This window comes from Lolium perenne, chromosome 7 (genome assembly GCF_019359855.2).
Source record: "Lolium perenne isolate Kyuss_39 chromosome 7, Kyuss_2.0, whole genome shotgun sequence".
Taxonomy (NCBI): Eukaryota; Viridiplantae; Streptophyta; class Magnoliopsida; order Poales; family Poaceae; genus Lolium; species Lolium perenne.
This window is the reverse complement of record NC_067250.2, coordinates 107,866,330-107,885,604: the sequence shown is the minus strand read 5'-3', so window position 1 is coordinate 107,885,604 and position 19,275 is coordinate 107,866,330.

Below are 19,275 nucleotides of genomic sequence, written 5' to 3'. Positions count from 1 at the left end.
TGGTAGAGAAGATGTATTTGAGGGTGGAAAACAAGCGGCAATCAGAAAAAGAATTGGAGCACCCATGTACATAACAACATGCCGTCAGAGAAAAAACTGGAGAAATATATGTATCTGGGTGTACAAGATTTTTTTTCCCGTGGCAACGCACGGGCATTTGTACTAGTTTTTACAAAGAGATGTTTACAACTTGCTACCCGGCCATCCTAAGGACAAAGAGGCTAGCAACAAAAAATTAAAGAAGGAACTCAAGACAGCCAATGGTCAAGCCTACAACTTGCCACCTCTTGCCGTGTTCTGTCAACCACCATCCATGGATGCAACTCAACACCCTGAAAGATACGACGGTTTCTCTCATTCCACAAGTTCCAGGCAATGTATCCTGCCAGCGTAGTCGCTTTGGCGTTGTCATCCTTTGGCCCCTGATTCAAAGCTCTCAAATAGGGAGATAATAAAAGTGGACGTGATGACCGTTATCCAATTTTTTGGGAATCTTCATATGAAAAAAATTATTGGCTAAATTCCGCAAATATTGCCTTATTGCCAAAAAAGGAGGGCACCGAGGAGATTCTATTAGCTTGATACACGCCAATACTAAGATTGTCTCAAAGATGCTAGCCAACCGATTGGGGCCTTTCATGAATGAGCTTGTGTCCAATGCCCAAAGTACCTTCATAATAAAACGAAGCATTCACGACAACTTTCTCTATGTCAAAAACCTTGCCACAAGATTTCAGAAGAACAAGACCCCGGCTCTCCTATTTAATCTTGACATCCGGAAGGCTTTTGACTCTATTCGTTGGTGATACTTTGTTGATCTTCTCGACAAGAGGGGCTTCCCGGCCTGCTTCCGGAATTGGATTGTGGCGCTCCTCACCACTGCCTCATCGCGGGTGCTACTCAACGGGGTGGCCGGCTGCCCCATTCGGCATGGCCGTGGACTATGTCAAGGAGACCCTCTCTCGCCGCTTCTCTTTGTCCTTGCTATTGACACACTTGCCAAAATTTTGGAAAGGGCGACTGCTGCGCGTAGTTGACTTATGTCTTTTCGTTCAACACGCGTCCGTTGGGAACCCCAAGAGGAAGGTGTGATGCGTACAGCGGCAAGTTTCCCTCAGTAAGAAACCAAGGTTTATCGAACCAGTAGGAGTCAAGAAGCACGTGAAGGTTGATGGCGGCGAGATGTAGTGCGGCGCAACACCAGGGATTCCGGCGCCAACGTGGAAACTGCACAACACAACCAAAGTACTTTGCCCCAACGAAACAACGAGGTTGTCAATCTCACCGGCTTGCCGTAACAAAGGATTAGATGTATAGTGTGGAAGATGATTGTTTGCAGAGAACAGTAGAACAAGTATTACAGTAGATTGTATTTCAGTATAGAGAATTGGACCGGGGTCCACAGTTCACTAGAGGTGTCTCTCCCATAAGATAAATAGCATGTTGGGTGAACAAATTACAGTTGGGCAATTGACAAATAGAGAGGGCATGACCATGCACATACATATTATGATGAGTATAGTGAGATTTAATTGGGCATTACGACAAAGTACATAGACCGCTATCCAGCATGCATCTATGCCTAAAAAGTCCACCTTCAGGTTATCATCCGAACCCCTTCCAGTATTAAGTTGCTAACAACAGACAATTGCATTAAGTATTGCGCGTAATGTAATCAATAACTACATCCTCGGACATAGCATCAATGTTTTATCCCTAGTGGCAACAGCACATCCATAACCTTAGAGGTTTCTGTCACTCCCCCAGATTCACAGAGACATGAACCCACTATCGAGCATAAATACCCCCTCTTGGAGTTACTAGCAAAAACTTGGCCAGAGCCTCTACTAATAACGGAGAGCATGCAAGATCATAAACAACACATAGATATAAATTGATAATCAACATAACATAGTATTCTCTATTCATCGGATCCCAACAAACACAACATATAGAATTACAGATAGATGATCTTGATCATGTTCGGCAGCTCACAAGACCCGACAATTAAGCACAATGAGGAGAAGACAACCATCTAGCTACTGCTATGGACCCATAGTCCAGGGGTAGACTACTCACACATCACTCCGGAGGCGACCATGGCGGTGTAGAGTCCTCCGGGAGATGATTCCCCTCTCCGGCAGGGTGCCGGAGGCGATCTCCTGAATCCCCCGAGATGGGATTGGCGGCGGCGGCGTCTCTGGAAGGTTTTCCGTATCGTGGCTCTCGGTACTGGGGGTTTCGCGATGAAGGCTATTTGTAGGCGGAAGGGCAGGTCAAGGGGCGTCACGAGGGGCCCAGGAGACAGGTCGGCGCGGCCAAGGGCTGGGCCGCGCCGCCCTATCCTCTGGCCGCCTCGTGGCCCCACTTCATTGACTCTTCGGTCTTCTGGAAGCTTCGTGTGAAAATAGGCCCCTGGGCGTTGATTTCGTCCAATTCCGAGAATATTTCCTTACTAGGATTTCTGAAACCAAAAACAGCAGAAAACAGCAACTGGCTCTTCGGCATCTTGTTAATAGGTTAGTTCCAGAAAATGCATAAATATGACATAAAGTGTGCATAAAACATGTAGATATCATCAATAATGTGGCATGGAACATAAGAAATTATCGATACGTCGGAGACGTATCAGCATCCCCAAGCTTAGTTTCTGCTCGTCCCGAGCAGGTAAACGATAACAAAGATAATTTCTGGAGTGACATGCCATCATAACCTTGATCATACTATTGTAAGCATATGTAATGAATGCAGCGATCAAAACAATGTAAATGACATGAGTAAACAAATGAATCATATAGCAAAGACTTTTCATGAATAGTACTTCAAGACAAGCATCAATAAGTCTTGCATAAGAGTTAACTCATAAAGCAATAATTCAAAGTAAAGGTATTGAAGCAACACAAAGGAAGATGAAGTTTCAGCGGTTGCTTTCAACTTATAACATGTATATCTCATGGATAGTTGTCAATGTAAAGTAATATAACAAGTGCAATATGCAAGTATGTAGGAATCAATGCAAAGTTCACACAAGTGTTTGCTTCTTGAGATAGAGAGAAATAGGTGAACTGACTCAACATAAAAGTAAAAGAAAGGTCCTTCAAAGAGGAAAGCATCGATTGCTATATTTGTGCTAGAGCTTTGATTTTGAAAACAAGAAACAATTTTGTCAACGGTAGTAATAAAGCATATGTGTTATGTAAATTATATCTTACAAGTTGCAAGCCTCATGCATAGTATACTAATAGTGCCCGCACCTTGTCCTAATTAGCTTGGATTACCGGGATTATCGCAATGCACATGTTTTAACCAAGTGTCACAAAGGGGTACCTCTATGCCGCCTGTACAAAGGTCTAAGGAGAAAGCTCGCATTGGATTTCTCGCTATTGATTATTCTCAACTTAGACATCCATACCGGGACAACATAGACAACAGATAATGGACTCCTCTTTAATGCATAAGCATGTAGCAACAATTAATTTTCTCATATGAGATTGAGGATATATGTCCAAAACTGAAACTTCCACCATGATTCATGGCTTTAGTTAGCGGCCCAATGTTCTTCTCTAACAAAATGCACGCTCTAACCATTAAAGGTGGTAAATCGCCCTTACTTCAGACAAGACGAACATGCATAGCAACTCACATGATATTCAACAAAGAGTAGTTGATGGCGTCCCCAGGAACATGGTTATCGCACAACAAGCAACTTAATAAGAGATAAAGTGCGTAAGTACATATTCAATACCACAATAGTTTTTAGGCTATTTGTCCCATGAGCTATATATTGCAAAGGTAGAGGATAGAAATTTTAAAGGTAGCACTCAAGAAATTTAGTTTGGAATGGCGGAGAAATACCATGTAGTAGGTAGGTATGGTGGACACAAATGGCATAGTGGTTGGCTCAAGTATTTTGGATGCATGAGAAGTATTCCCTCTCGATACAAGGTTTAGGCTAGCAAGGTTATTTGAAACAAACACAAGGATGAAGCGGTGCAGCAAAACTCACATAAAAGACATATTGAAAACATTATAAGACTCTACACCGTCTTCCTTCTTGTTCAAACTCAATACTAGAAATTATCTAGACTTTAGAGAGACCAAATATGCAAACCAAATTTTAGCATGCTCTATGTATTTCTTCATTAATAGGTGCAAAGTATATGATGCAAGAGCTTAAACATGAGCACAAAAATTGCCAAGTATCACATTACCCAAGACATTTTAGCAATTACTACATGTAGCATTTTCCAATTCCAACCATATAACAATTTAACGAAGAAGAAACTTCGCCATGAATACTATGAGTAAAGCCTAAGGACATACTTGTCCATATGCAACAGCGGAGCGTGTATCTCTCCCACACAAAGAATGCTATGATCCATTTTATTCAAACAAAAACAAAAACAAAAACAAACCGACGCTCCAAGCAAAGCACATAAGATGTGACGGAATAAAAATATAGTTTCAGGGGAGGAACCTGATAATGTTGTCGATGAAGAAGGGGATGTCTTGGGCATCCCCAAGCTTAGACGCTTGAGTCTTCTTGATATATGCAGGGGTGAACCACCGGGGCATCCCCAAGCTTAGAGCTTTCACTCTCCTTGATCATGTTGTATCATCTCCCTCTCTTGATCCTTGAAAACTTCCTCCACACCAAACTCAAAACAACTCATTAGAGAGTTAGTGCACAATCAAAATATACATGTTCAGAGGTGACATAATCATTCTTAACACTTCTGGACATTGCACAAAGCTACTGAAAGTCAATGGAATCGAAATATCCATCGAACATAGCAAAACAGGCAATGCGAAATAAAAGGCAGAATCTGTCAAAACAGAACAGTTCGTAAAGAAGAATTTTATTGAGGCACCAGACTTGCTCAAATGAAAATGCTCAAATTGAATGAAAGTTGCGCACATATCTGAGGATCACTCACGTAAATTGGCATAATTTTCTGAGTTACCTACAGAGAATTTTGCCCAGATTCGTGACAGCAAAGAAATCTGTTTCTGTGCAGTAATCCAAATCTAGTATGAACCTTACTATCAACGACTTTACTTGGCACAACAAAACACAAAACTAAGATAAGAAGAGGTTGCTACAGTAGTAAACAACTTCCAAGAGTCAAAATAAAAATAAAGGTACTGTAGTAAAAACGTGGGTTGTCTCCCATAAGCGCTTTTCTTTAACGCCTTTCAGCTAGGCGCAGAAAGTGTGTATCAAGTATTATCAAGAGACGAAGTGTCAACATCATAATTTGTTCTAATAATAGAATCAAAAGGTAACTTCATTCTCTTTCTAGGGAAGTGTTCCATACCTTTCTTGAGAGGAAATTGATATTTAATATTACCTTCCTTCGTATCAATGATAGCACCAACAGTTCGAAGAAAAGGTCTTCCCAATATAATGGGACAAGATGCATTGCATTCAATATCCAAGACAACAAAATCAACGGGGACAAGGTTATTGTTAACGGTAATGCGAACATTATCAACTTTCCCCAAAGGTTTTTTTGTAGAATGATCAGCAAGATTAATATCCAAATAACAATTTTTCAGCGGTGGCAAGTCAAGCATATTATAAATTTTCTTAGGCATAACAGAAATACTTGCACCAAGATCACATAAAGCATTGCAATCAAAATCATTGACCTTCATCTTAATGATGGGCTCCCAACCATCCTCTAGCTTCCTAGGAATAGAAGCTTCGCGTTCTAGTTTCTCTTCTCTAGCTTTTATGAGAGCATTTGTAATATGTTTCGTGAAAGCCAAATTTATAGCACTAGCATTAGGACCTTTAGCAAGTTTTTGTAAGAACTTTATAACTTCAGAGATGTGGCAATCATCAAAATTCAAACCATTATAATCTAAAACAATGGGATCATCATCCCCAATGTTGGAAAAAATTTCAGCAGTTTTATCACAGGCAGTTTCAGCAGTTTTAGCAGTTTCAGGCAGTTTTTCGCGCTTTGCATTAGTAGTGGAAACATTGCTAACACCAATTCTTTTATTATTAATAGTAGGAGGTGCAGCAACATGTGGAGCATTAGCATTACTAGTGGTGGTAATAGTCCAAACTTTAGCTATATTATCTTCTTTTTCATTTTCTTCTCTTTCCCACCTAGCACGCAATTCGGCCATCAATCTTATATTCTCATTAATTCTAACTTGGATGGCATTTGCTGTAGTAACGATTTTATTATTAAGGTTTTCATTAGGCATAACTTTTGATTTCAAAAGATCAACATCAGCAGCAAGACTATCGACTTTAGAAGCAAGTATATCAATTTTCCCAAGCTTTTCTTCAACAGATTTGTTAAAAGCAGTTTGTGTACTAATAAATTCTTTAAGCATGGCTTCAAGTCCAAGGGGTGTGTTCCTATTATTGTTGTAAGAATTCCCATAAGAATTACCATACCCGTTGCCATTATTATAAGGATATGGCCTATAGTTGTTACTAGAATTGTTCCGGTAAGCATTGTTGTTGAAATTACTATTTTTAATGAAGTTTACATCAACATGTTCTTCTTGAGCAACCAATGACGCTAACGGAACATTATTAGGATCAACATTAGTCCTATCATTCACAAGCATAGACATAATAGCATCAATCTGATCACTCAAGGAAGAGGTTTCTTCGACAGAATTTACCTTCTTACCTTGTGGAGCTCTTTTCGTGTGCCATTCAGAGTAATTGATCATCATATTATCAAGAAGCTTTGTTGCTTCACCAAGAGTGATGGACATAAAGGTACCTCCAGCAGCTGAATCCAATAGGTTCCGCGAAGAAAAAATCAGTCCTGCATAAAAGGTTTGGATGATCATCCAAGTAGTCAGTCCATGGGTTGGGCAATTTTTAACCAAATATTTCATTCTTTCCCATGCTTGTGCAACATGCTCAGTATCCAATTGTTTAAAATTCATTATGCTACTCCTCAAAGATATAATTTTAGCAGGGGGATAATATCTACCAATAAAAGCATCCTTGCATTTAGTCCATGAATCAATACTATTCTTAGGCAGATATAGCAACCAATCTTTAGCTCTTCCTCTTAATGAGAAAGGGAACAATTTTAATTTTATAATGTCACCATCTACATCTTTATACTTTTGCATTTCACAAAGTTCAACAAAATTATTGAGATGGGCAGCAGCATCATCAGAACTAACACCAGAAAATTGCTCTCGCATAACAAGATTCAGTAAAGCAGGTTTAATTTCAAAGAATTCTGCTGTAGTAGCAGGTGGAGCAATAGGTGTGCATAAGAAATCATTATTATTTGTGGTTGTGAAGTCACACAACTTAGTATTTTCAGGAGTACCCATTTTAGCAATAAAGCAAACTAGATAAAGTAAATGCAAGTAACTAATTTTTTTATGTTTTTGATATAGCAAACAAGATAGTAAATAAAGTAAAACTAGCAACTAATTTTTTTGTATTTTGATTTAGTGCAGCAAACAAAGTAGTAAATAAAATAAAGCAAGACAAAAACAAAGTAAAGAGATTGGATTGTGGAGACTCCCCTTGCAGCGTGTCTTGATCTCCCCGGCAACGGCGCCAGAAATTTTGCTTGCTGCGCGTAGTTGACTTATGTCTTTTCGTTCAACACGCGTCCGTTGGGAACCCCAAGAGGAAGGTGTGATGCGTACAGCGGCAAGTTTCCCTCAGTAAGAAACCAAGGTTTATCGAACCAGTAGGAGTCAAGAAGCACGTGAAGGTTGATGGCGGCGAGATGTAGTGCGGCGCAACACCAGGGATTCCGGCGCCAACGTGGAACATGCACAACACAACCAAAGTACTTTGCCCCAACGAAACAGCGAGGTTGTCAATCTCACCGGCTTGCTGTAACAAAGGATTAGATGTATAGTGTGGAAGATGATTGTTTGCAGAGAACAGTAGAACAAGTATTGCAGTAGATTGTATTTCAGTATAGAGAATTGGACCGGGGTCCACAGTTCACTAGAGGTGTCTCTCCCATAAGATAAATAGCATGTTGGGTGAACAAATTACAGTTGGGCAATTGACAAATAGAGAGGGCATGACCATGCACATACATATTATGATGAGTATAGTGAGATTTAATTGGGCATTATGACAAAGTACATAGACCGCTATCCAGCATGCATCTATGCCTAAAAAGTCCACCTTCAGGTTATCATCCGAACCCCTTCCAGTATTAAGTTGCTAACAACAGACAATTGCATTAAGTATTGCGCGTAATGTAATCAATAACTACATCCTCGGACATAGCATCAATGTTTTATCCCTAGTGGCAACAGCACATCCATAACCTTAGAGGTTTCTGTCACTCCCCCAGATTCACGGAGACATGAACCCACTATCGAGCATAAATACCCCCTCTTGGAGTTACTAGCAAAAACTTGGCCAGAGCCTCTACTAATAACGGAGAGCATGCAAGATCATAAACAACACATAGATATAAATTGATAATCAACATAACATAGTATTCTCTATTCATCGGATCCTAGCAAACACAACATATAGAATTACAGATAGATGATCTTGATCATGTTCGGCAGCTCACAAGACCCGACAATTAAGCACAATGAGGAGAAGACAACCATCTAGCTACTGCTATGGACCCATAGTCCAGGGGTAGACTACTCACACATCACTCCGGAGGCGACCATGGCGGTGTAGAGTCCTCCGGGAGATGATTCCCCTCTCCGGCAGGGTGCCGGAGGCGATCTCCTGAATCCCCCGAGATGGGATTGGCGGCGGCGGCGTCTCTGGAAGGTTTTCCGTATCGTGGCTCTCGGTACTGGGGGTTTCGCGACGAAGGCTATTTGTAGGCGGAAGGGCAGGTCAGGTGGTGTCACGAGGGGCCCAGGAGATAGGTCGGCGCGGCCAAGGGCTGGGCCGCGCCGCCCTATCCTCTGGCCGCCTCGTGGCCCCACTTCATTGACTCTTCGGTCTTCTGGAAGCTTCGTGTGAAAATAGGCCCCTGGGCGTTGATTTCGTCCAATTCCGAGAATATTTCCTTACTAGGATTTCTGAAACCAAAAACAGCAGAAAACAGCAACTGGCTCTTCGGCATCTTGTTAATAGGTTAATTCCAGAAAATGCATAAATATGACATAAAGTGTGCATAAAACATGTAGATATCATCAATAATGTGGCATGGAAAATAAGAAATTATCGATACGTCGGAGACGTATCAGCGACGAGCCTTGATATTCTACACAATATCCAGGGTAGAGGCACTATCCTTCACACCTCACTTTATGCGGACGATGCAGCAATCTTTGTGGCGCCTTTGAAGGATGATGTCCAAAACCTCGCTCGCATTCTTCATGATTTCGGGAAGGTCAACGGGCTTTGCACAAACTTCCAAAAAAGTTGTGCCAATAAGATGCGCTAACCTCAACCTTGACGACATCCTCCTTGGGATCCCATCGAAAAGAGAATCTTTCCCGTTTCGTTATCTTGGGCTTCCTCTCACGGTTAGATGCCTAAGAATTAAAGATATTCAATACCTTGAGGATAAATGCGCCGGGAAGCTCCCCACTTGGAATGGGAAATATATCACTACGGCCGGCCGCTCCGCCTTGGTTAAGTACGTGATTGCCTCCCATGCTATCTACTTTTTGACACCCCTCTCCATTCCGGTAAGCACCATCTCCTTCATCAACAAGATTGAGCGTGCTTTCCTTTGGTCAGCAAAGGAGCACACTACGGTTGCAAAGTGCAAAGTAAATTGGGATTTAGTTTGTCGTCCAAAGAAGCTCGGAGGCCTTGGCATCCTACATATGGACAAATTCGCAACGGCCATTCGTCTTAGATGTCCTTGGTTGGAGTGGAAAGAGCCCACCAAAATTTGGGCGGGTTTCGGTAATCCTTGCTCGGATCAAGATATGGAGTTATTTTATGCCTCCACAACCATCACGGTGGGTAATGGCATGAAGACTCCCTTTTGGTTTGCCCCGTGGCTAGAGGGGAGGAAGCCAATTGAGATTGCGCCGCTAATCTATGCCTCCTCCAAGCGTAAAAATTGGAAAGTGGTGCAAGCTTTGAACCATAATGCTTGGGTGCATAAAGTTGACTTGGAGGATGACTTCTCTTTGGAGCACCTTTCTCAATTTGTGGAGCTTTGGAGTCTCATTCAAAATTTCCATCTTAATGAGAACTTAGAGGACGACATCTCTTGGAGACTCACCGAGAATGGGCATTACACTACTAAGTCCGCTTATGAGTTGCAATTTTTGGGTTCCACACTCTCAAGCTTATACAAGTCGGTTTGGAAGGCGTGGGCGCCGCCAAAGATTAAGTTGTTCATTTGTCTTGTCAATCAAAATAGAATTTGGACCGCCGACCGTTTGGCTAAGCGAGGGTGGCCTAATTGCGGTCTTTGCCCTTTGTGCAAGCAATGCACAGAGTCTGTCGACCATCTACTTGTCCATTGTCGTTTCACCTTGCGTCTTTGGGACAAGGCCAAAGAGGGGTTCAGCATACCGACACTTGATACTAATACTTGGACGGACCTTTCTTTCCCGAAATGGTGGAACATGATGTCCACGGGGAAAAACCGCAAAGGAATGGCATCCCTTGCAATGCTCATCATTTGGGAGATTTGGAATGAAAGAAATGATCGAGTGTTCAAGAACAAACGCGCCCCTTCGCAAATCGTCTTCGAGAGGATTAAAAAGAAGCTAGTCTATGGGTTTTAGCCGGTGCTAAAAGTTTGGGTCATTTGATGCCGGGAGAGTAAACTTGTAATATGTCTTGAACCTTTACTTTCTTGTATAACTTCTATCTTAATCAATGAATGGGCAAAGCTTTTGCCCTCGTTCCAAAAAAAAAGCCTCCAATAGATACTACCCTGGGATTGCACACATCCAACACATCTTCCTTTGGGTCTCTAAAGCTCCCTGATGACCCACAAGTATAGGGGATCGCAACAGTCTTTGCGGGAAGTAAAACCCAATTTATTGATTCGACACAAGGGGAGCCAAAGAATACTTGAAAGCCTTAACAGCGGAGTTGTCAATTCAGCTGCACCTGGAAATAGACTTGCTTGCAAGAGTTTATCAGTATTAACAGTTTTATAGCAGTAGCAGTAGTGAAATATCAGCAGCAGTGTAACAAAGACAGCAGTAGTGATTATAGTAAACAGGAGGATTAAAATACTGTAGGCACAGATATGGATGAACGGGCGTTGCATGGATGAGAGAAACTCATGTAACAATCAAAGTAGGGCATTTGCAGATAGTGATAAAACAATATCCAAGTACTAAACAATCCATAGGCATGTGTTCCATATTTAGTCGTACGTGCTCGCAATGAGAAACTTGCACAACATCTTTTGTCCTACCAGCCGGTGGCAGCCGGGCCTCTAGGGAATCTACTGGAAATTAAGGTACTCCTTTTAATAGAGTACCGGAGCAAAGCATTAACACTCCGTGAACACATGTGATCCTCACATCACTGCCTTCCCCTCCGGTTGTCCCAATTTCTGTCACTTTGGGGCCTCGGGTTCCGGACAGCAATATGTGTATACAACTTGCAGGTAAGATCATAAAACAATGAATATCATCATGAAACAATAACATGTTCAGATCTGAGATCATGGCACTCGGGCCCTAGTGACAAGCATTAAGCATAACAAGTTGCAGCAATATCATCAAAGTACCAATTACGGACACTAGGCACTATGCCCTAACAATCTTATGCTATTACATGACCAATCTCATCCAATCCCTACCATCCCCTTCAGCCTATAGTGGGGGAATTACTCACACATGGATGGGGGAAACATGGCTGGTCGATGGAGAGGCGTCGGTGGTGATGATGGCGATGATCTCCTCCAATTCCCCATCCCGGCGGAGTGCCAGAACGGAGTTTCTGGTCCCGAGACGGAGTTTCGCGTTGGCGGCGGTGTTCTGGATGGCTTCTGGCGATTTCGACTTCCCCTCTCGTGTTTTTAGGTCGAAAACCTTAAGTAGTCCAGAGGGGGGCGTCAGAGGCTGGCCGAGGCGGCCTCACCATAGGGCGGCACGCCCCCCTCCTAGGCCGCGCCGGCCTATGGTGTGGAGGCTGTGGGCCTCCCCCTGGCATGCCCTTCTGGCTCTGTGAATCTTCTGGGAAAATAGGCCCTTTGAAATTAATTTCGGGTATTTTCCTGAAAGTTGAATTTCTGCACAAAAACGAGACACCAGAGCAATTCTGCTGAAAACAGCGTTAGTCCGTGTTAGTTGTATCCAAAATACACAAATTAGAGGCAAAATAATAGCAAAAGTGTTCGGGAAAGTAGATACGTTTTGGACGTATCAACTCCCCCAAGCTTAGCTTATTGCTTGTTCTCAAGCAATTCAGTTAACAACTGAGTGCGATAAAAGAACTTTCACGAACACATTTGTTCATATGATGTAAATATTCTCATGATATGGACAAGTACTTAAGCAATTCATAATAAGATACATGCAAATAAAATCATCTAATAGCTATGTCAATCATGGAAAAGGTACCAACAAATTAATAATAAGCATCATGAATCATGTCTATCAGCAGGATTGCAATGTTCATAAAAGGATATGATAAAGTGGTATCTCGCTTGCCCGTATTTGTACAGCAAAACATAAATGCTCGGGCACCTTTGAAGTTCATGGAAAGACTAGAAGTAGAGATTGTGAAAGATAAAAGCATCAAAGTTATACCACAGTTAATCACATTTTGGGACAAGCATATTATACTAAGAATGACAGTTGTGCTCTCAAGAAAGTACTCAAAGAAAGGATGGTGACTCAACATAAAAGTAAAAGATTGACCCTTCGCAGAGGGAAGCAGGGATTATCATGCGCTAGAGCTTTTCAATTTTAAATCAGGAGTAAAATTATTTTGGGAGGTGTTTGTTGTTGTCAACGAATGGTAATGGGTACTCCAACTACCTCGTCAACCAGACTTTCAAGAGCGGCTCCCATGAAGGACGTTATCTCTACCAGCAAGGTAGATCATCCCTCTTCTCTTTTGTTTACACACGTATTTTAGTTTTATTATGGGTGACACTCACCCCAACCTTTGCTTACACAAGCCATGGCTAACCGAATCCTCGGGTGCCTTCCAACATTCTCATACCATAGAGGAGTGTCTATTTGCAAAATTAAGTTGCTTACTGATGAATCAGGGCAAAACATGTGAATAGAATTATTAATGAAGTTTGATTAATTGGGGCTGGGAACCCCGTTGTAAGCTCTTTTTGCAAAATTATTGGATAAGCGGATGTGCCACTAGTCCATTATGAAAGTCTGTCAAAAGTAAATGACAAGGTTGAAAGATAAACACCACATACTTCCTCATGAGCTATAAAACATCGACACAAATTGAGAAGCATTTTGAAGGTTTAAAGGTAGCGCATGAGAATTTACTTGGAATGGTTTGAAATGCCATGCATAGGTATTTATGGTGGACACTTTGAAATAACTTGGTTTTCAGGGGTTTGGAGGCACGAGCAGCGATCCCTCTCAGTACAAGTGAAGGCTAGCAATAGACTGGGGAGCGACAATCAAGAGAGCAGTAACCGTCATAATCATGCTTGCGGCAAAATAAATTAACGAAGGCATAAAAGTGATACAAGAACTCTGAGGCAAAGTAAATCATCGAGGCTTAATTGACTTTTGTTCAGTCATATGCATGCGTGAGCATGTGCCAAGTCAATTCAAGTGAATTATTTAGAGGAGGATACCACAATGTCATACCTATTTATGAATAAAACAATGCAAGCAAATATCTATGACATGCTACTCATATTAATAAACTGGAGCTAAACATGAGAGATCATGAACTACTAGACTTTCTTAAATGACATATACCTCACATGAAACAACTAAGCATGCTCACATGAATGAGTATATGTACAAAAATGAAAACAAATAGAGTTCATACCAGCCTCTCACCACAGTCGAATTGTCGTAGATCGTCATTATTGCCTTTCACTTGTGTAGCTTGAATAATTTGGAATGAAAACCACGCTCCAGCCACCGGAGACCATTGAACTCCATAATGAACTTTACAAAACCAAAGAAGAACAGCAAATATTTTTGGTGTTTTCAAATTGGAAACAAGAACAAAAGGAAACAAGCAAACAAAGCAAAATCTTTTTGGATTTTCTTATAGCAAACCAACGATAGCAAACAAAGCAAAATAAAAGCAAGAAACCAAAATAAACAAATGGTGAAGAGAAACAACAGAAATATTTTTGGTCTTTTTGTGTTTTAGGAAAGAAACAAAGCAAAAACAAGAAAATGAAAACTAGAAGAGTCACATAAACACAAAGCAGCAGGAATTCGTCAAACTTGACAGCAGTACAATAATCGATTTTTAAGAAATTCTTCCGCTGCCCATATCGAAAAGTGTTCAACTAATGAAAGTTAGATAACAACCTGGGGAACATGCAAAAAAATTGGCTTCGCAAAATAACGTTCTGGCTGTTTTTGAGAATTTTTTTGGTATCAGTCCAGAATCTGTTTTCAATCAGCACTTCCCCAAATATCACCTCCCTCTTATTAGAAAACCACTTTAAGAAGCTAAACAAGTATGTACAAGTATCCAGCAACTATAGTATGCAATGAATGAGTGATGCCGGTATACCTCCCCCCAAGCTTAGGCTTTTCGCCTAAGTGGAGATCAACCCCAGCGAGGGTCAGGGTTCCACGCCGGTGGATCATACATGGTGTGGTCATAATAAGGTCCCACTATCATCTGAGAAGCTTCTCCCTTGACAAATCATCTTGTATAGACTTAAGAGCTCATGCGGTACTCTCCTAACCTTCTCGCATGATCCCCATTGTGGCACTCTAATCGCTGCACAAAAATCATCAAAAGGCAAGTTGACAGTTTTATTATAAATTTTGTACCGAACCATGGGGGTTAGATTGAGACCAATTGAATTCAAAATCCTGCACCATTGACATGGTCAGTTTTGCATATTGGTAAGGTTCACCAACAACAAAACTTTCCAACCCTGCATTGGAAATCAGATTTTGAACATCTCGCAAGATTCCTGCACTCCTCATAAAATCAACGCACGGGTAGTAAGAGGGGTATACTCCCTCTTCGCGGTGAACTCTCATAACTTGTTGCACCTCCAATTCTTGTTGGTTTAGTTGATGCCTATTCCACTCCATTTTCTGAAAATTTTCAACAAACATTATAAAATTTGATTTGGTGACATATAATTGAGGGAAACTACTATAGGAACTTGGTAGAGTACTAAGCATGCATCAAAACTAGTTTTTACAACTTATAACAAGCATGCAAGCTCACTAAACATGTTACCTACAGCAGCAAAATATTCAAGATATACTCAACCAAACAAAATTCTACTTGGATAATCGGGGGAGTCACATACCGGAGAGCAAATGTGCCAAATTTCAGACATAAATCTGGGCTGAGCAAAGAGATCGAGAAATCCTGAGCTCTTGAGCAAAAACGCGAGTGAGAGAAAGCTGGTGCGAGTTTTTTCGGGAGAGAGAGTGAGATGGGAGGAAGAGATGAATAAGTGGGGCAAGGAGGGGCCCACACCACAGGGTGGCGCGCCCCCCTCCTTGGCCGCGCCGGCTGGTGGGGTGCAGCCCTGGGGTGCCCCACTGGTCATCCCCAGGTGCTCCCAGATGCCTCTTCGAAAAATAAGACCAACGGTATAATTTTTGTAAATTTTTAAAAACTTTGAAAAATGCACATTTCTGGGTATTAAATTTAGGGATTTCTATTTTCGTGCCCCTGGTTCGTTAGTTGTACTCAGTTTTCCCCAGTCCCTTAGTTTTTCCTCAGTTTTCCCCTCCTCTAGTTTGAAACACCCACAAGTGCTGGAACGGCCGGTAGCCGTCAGGTCAGAGGCCTTGACCGTTAGTCTGACCGGGTGGGGCCGCACAGGGGCAGCTCCTCCCTGACCATCTCGTGCTGATGGGTAGGGTCAGGAGACACGTCGGAGCAGCCATCCATCTATCGCTGACGTGTGGGCTGTTTTATGTCATGATTTTATACACGTTGCTGCCAATGACAAATGGGGCCGCTCTATAGGGCTGCCGTAGTCAATGACCAGTGGGGTCGTATATTTTTCAGGAAAAGACATATATTGCCGCTCTGTGGGGCTGCCGCAGCCAATGACCAGTGGGGTCGTCTATTTATTTAGAGAAAATCATATATTGCCGCTCTGTGGAGCCTCCGCAGCCAATGACCAGTGGGGTCGTATATTTTTCAGGAAAAGACATATATTGCCGCTCTGTGGGGCTGTGATACGTCCAATTTGCATCACTATTTTATATCATAATTTGCTATTATTCATTGATATATTTCATATTTGGACATAATACTTATGTTATTTCATCTATTTTGCATGTTTCATGATTATTGGAAGATCGAGCACCGGAGCCAGGATTCTGCTGGAAAAAGCACCGTCAGAATGCAATATTTCGGAAGATCAACAGTTGACGGAAATTATACCAAAAATCCTATTTTTCCAGATGACGAAGGGAGCCAGAAGGGGGAGCCGAGGGGACCCGAGGTGGGCCCACCCCATAGGCCGGCGCGGTCCAAGGCCTGGCCGCGCCGCCCTATGAGGAGGGGGCCCACAGCCCCCTCTCGCCTCCTTTTCATCGCGAACGCCTTCGTCCCGAAGACCTAAGCTCCAGAGGGTACCTCGCGAAGAGTTACAGCCGCCTCTGCGAGGCGGAGAACACCAGAGAGAAAAGAGCTCTCCGGCGGGCTGAAATCCGCCGGGGAAATTCCCTCCCGGAGGGGGAATTCGACGCCATCGTCACCGTCATCGAGCTGGACATCATCTCCATCACCATCATCATCATCTCCACCATCATCACCGCCGTCTCCACCGCTGCACATCGTCACCGCCGTAGCAATTTGGGTTTGATCTTGATTGTTTGATAGGGGAAACTCTCCCGGTATTGATTTCTACTTGTTATTGATGCTATTGAGTGAAACCGTTGAACCAAGGTTTATGTTCAGATTGTTATTCATCATCATATCACCTCTGATCGTGTTCCATATGATGTCTCGTGAGTAGTTCGTTTAGTTCTTGAGGACATGGGTGAAGTCTAAATGTTAGTAGTGAAGTATGGTTGAGTAATATTCAATGTTATGACATTTAAGTTGTGGTGTTATTCTTCTAGTGGTGTCGTGTGAACGACGACTACACGACACTTCACCTTTATGGGCCTAGGGGAATGCATCTTGTACTCGTTTGCCAATTGCGGGGTTGCCGGAGTGACAGAAACCTAAGCCCCCGTTGGTATATCGATGCAAGAGGGATAGCAGGATCTCAGAGTTTAAGGCTGTGGTTAGATCTATCTTAATTACTTTCTTGTAGTTGCGGATGCTTGCAAGGGGTATAATCACAAGTATGTATTAGTCCTAGGAAGGGCGGTACATTAGTACAGGTTCACCCACACAACACTTATCAAAACAATGAAGATTAATTAGCCGTATGTAGCGAAAGCACTAGACTAATATCCCGTGTGTCCTCGAGAATGTTTGGTCATTATAAGTAAACAAACCGGCTTGTCCTTTGTGCTAAAAAGGATTGGGGCACTCGCTGCAATTGTTACTCTTGCACTTTACTTACTCGTACTTTATTCATCTGCTACATCAAAACCCCCTGAATACTTGTCTGTGAGCATTTACAGTGAATCCTTCATCGAAACTGCTTGTCAACACCTTCTGCTCCTCGTTGGGATCGACATTCTTACTTATCGAAGATACTACGATACACCCCCTATACTTGTGGGTCATCAAGACTATTTTCTGGCGTCGTTGCCGGGGAGTGAAGCGCTATTGGTAAGTGGAATTGGTAAGGGAAACTTTTACTGTTTGTGCTGATTTTATTTCTGCCTGCTGCCATAATTCATTATGGAGAGATCTCCTTTTGAATGTTTATTTGGGAAATCTGCTACTACTGCAAAGGTAGTGGATGAGGCGCCAGGTGAGGAAGAGATACCATACAAAATACCTATGAAAATTATTGAACGTGTAGTGGGTAACCGTTATACAGGGGATGGAACTGTCCACCCTGGAGATCATTTACTGTTCTTGCATGAATTATGCGGTTTATTCAAGTGTGCAGGTATTTCTATGGATGAAGTGAGGAAGAAACTATTCTCTATATCGCTGTCTGGTAAAGCGGCGCATTGGTATAAATTACTGGATAATGGGGATTCTCTTGAATGGAATGATATTGTGCCCCGGTTTTATTCTAAGTTCTATCCTCCAAGTGAAATCCACAAGGATCGGAATCGCACATATAATTTTTGGCCCCATGATGGAGAGAGTATTGCCCAAGCGTGGGGGAGATTGAAGTCTTTAATGCTCAAATGCCCCATTCATGAGCTTCCTGGTAATGTTATTATTGATAATTTCTATGCAAGACTTTCTTTTGAAGACAAGACCTTGCTGGATACTTCTTGTTCTGGATCATTCACGCGCAATAAGGAAGAGTTTAAAAGGGACCTTCTTAATCGGATCCAGGAAAATACTGAAGGATGGGAGAACGACAAAGATAGAGAATCAGGTATAAATTATGATTATAAATGCATTGAAGCTTTTATGGATAGTGATAAATTTCGTAATATGAGTGCTACTTATGGTCTTGATTCTCAAGTTGCTGCAAATCTTTATAAAGCTTTTGCCTCTCATTATGAATTGCCTAAGAAGAATTTTGATAAGTATCATGAACCGTATAAAGATAAAATTGATTCATCTATTAATAAATGCTTTGTAGTTGAAACTGTTGATCATGTTATTCCTGAAGCTTATATTGAAAAAACTCCTTTCCCTGCTAAAATAAAGGAGTACTCTGTTATAAATAGTGCGGTTCATAAAAGTGAAAAGAAACCTATAGAACCTGAAGAACAAATAAAAGTTGAACCTGCTGTTGCAATAGTTCAAGATCTTGTGACTGAAAATTTGGAGGATGGTCATATTATTTTCTGTGAAGATGCCTCTAATATTGTTTCACATCCTAATAAGTCTAAGAAAGCTAGTGTTCCTATGCTATCTGTTAGAATTGGAGATCATTGTTATTATGGTTTATGTGATATTGGTGCAAGTATTAGTGCTATTCCTTATGAGCTTTACACGAAGATTATGCACGAAATTGGTTCTTGTGAACTTGAAGATATTGATGTGGTTATTCGGCTGGCTAATAGAGAAACTATTTCTCCAATTGGTATTGTTCGAGATGTGGAAGTTCTATGCGGTAAGATTAGATATCCTGCTAACTTTTTGGTACTTGGTTCTGATGCTAGTAA